Genomic DNA, 1,675 nt, shown 5'->3' with positions numbered 1-1,675 from the left:
ACAGCAGTCACTCTGTACATCTTTGTTGAATGAATAAAAATCTCTAGTTGCTGGATCTTTCATATCTTTATGACAGGCAAAATAAATATTTATTTTATTATTGCTGATAGGAATGTAAATTGATACAGCTTATCTGAAAATAAAGTTGGTAATGTGTATCAAGAGCCTTAAAAATGCTCTTAACCTTCCTTCCCATTTTGAGGAGTCAATATAAAATAATCAGAGATGTAGTGTAAGGTTTAATGACAAAATGTAGCTTTTTTTTAAATAAAAAGATGAATAGTCAGAAATAAACAAACCACCTGACAATGGGGATATGGTTAAAATGATTTCAATGTGGAATACTGTGCATTCGTTAATCACATATTCAGTGGTAAGTAAAAAGGCAGAATGGAAAACTTTTTATTTCAATTTTGCCTAAAAAGAAATAAATGTTTAGAAAAGCCCCAGGGAAATAGCTATTCGTTTGTTTAGTTATATTACTAGGTAGTGAAATTTAGGGTGATTTAAATTTTCTTTTTACTCTTGCATATTCCAAATTTTCTAAAACCAGCTGCAGTTTTATGATCAGAATAAAACATAGATTATTTTAAAAAAAATAAAGCCTCAGGGCACTCAGTGGCTTAAGCATCTGCCTTCAGATCAGGTCATGATCCTAGGGTCCTGGGATGGGATCTCATTTCTGAGATTCTTTAAATTAGTTATGTGTTCATTTTTATAAATGTTTGAGTGTCAATTTCTTGCAAGAGTAGGTATATACAATATGAAAGTTACTACAGACAAGATTCCTTCTGTAAAGAAAATTCCATTTCAAATGTTACTCTTTTCAGCCCCTCAGAGCTTTGCGGTATATTCATAGCCTCCCCTGGCTGGCTCTGGCAGGACCAAGAGCTGCCAACCGTCACAGCCAGGAACACTCAGACAGCCTGGCAGGAAACAGGGTGAGGACAAATTATTCCTAGTTGAAGTTTAGAACACATTAGATGCTTTGTCAGGACTGGAATGAGAAGGCTATGATGTCGCTGCCTGGAAGGGGTTCCCAGTTCACTGCTACTACTGTGAGATTAGCCCTGTGATAATTGTGGCTGAAAATAGAGATGAAAGACCTTGAGGATACACCAATACGATTTTCGCTTACAACACACATTGTACATTATCATCTATTCACATAAAGTTACAGTAGTGGCCCCTGACCTCTTTGATGCTTCTCAGTGTGACCCCTGAGAAAATGGCAGAGAACTGTGGCTCTGTGTTCCCCTCTTCCTGTCCCAGAGATGCCAGCCTAGAGCCACCACCAGCAGACCGACCTGGCCTAAAGGTGTAATGGAGGAGAGGTGATGGAGTAGGCCAGGGAACGAACGGAAAAGTTAAACCAAATGCAACTTTCAGGTTCTGTCAAGTCAACTGTTGTGTTGACTGCTTTCCCCAGTGCTGCTGCTGAGAGGTGTATCTTCCCCCAGAAATCCTGACTTAACAATGTGGGCACATCAGACTTAGGACACATAGTGGGGATGTTGGAGAGGGGTGTCCAGAAGGTAAATCCTATATTTTTAGACCTTCCACAGAAAATGGTTGCAAGAAGCAACAACAACAACAAAATTGAAATCATGTCTCATTTTTTGTGGCCTATGCTCTGCATTCTAGAAAAACTCTGATTAAAATACCACAATCAGGC

This window comes from Vulpes vulpes, chromosome 9 (genome assembly GCF_048418805.1).
Source record: "Vulpes vulpes isolate BD-2025 chromosome 9, VulVul3, whole genome shotgun sequence".
NCBI lineage: Eukaryota > Metazoa > Chordata > Mammalia > Carnivora > Canidae > Vulpes > Vulpes vulpes.
Note: the sequence above shows the minus strand (reverse complement) of the source record.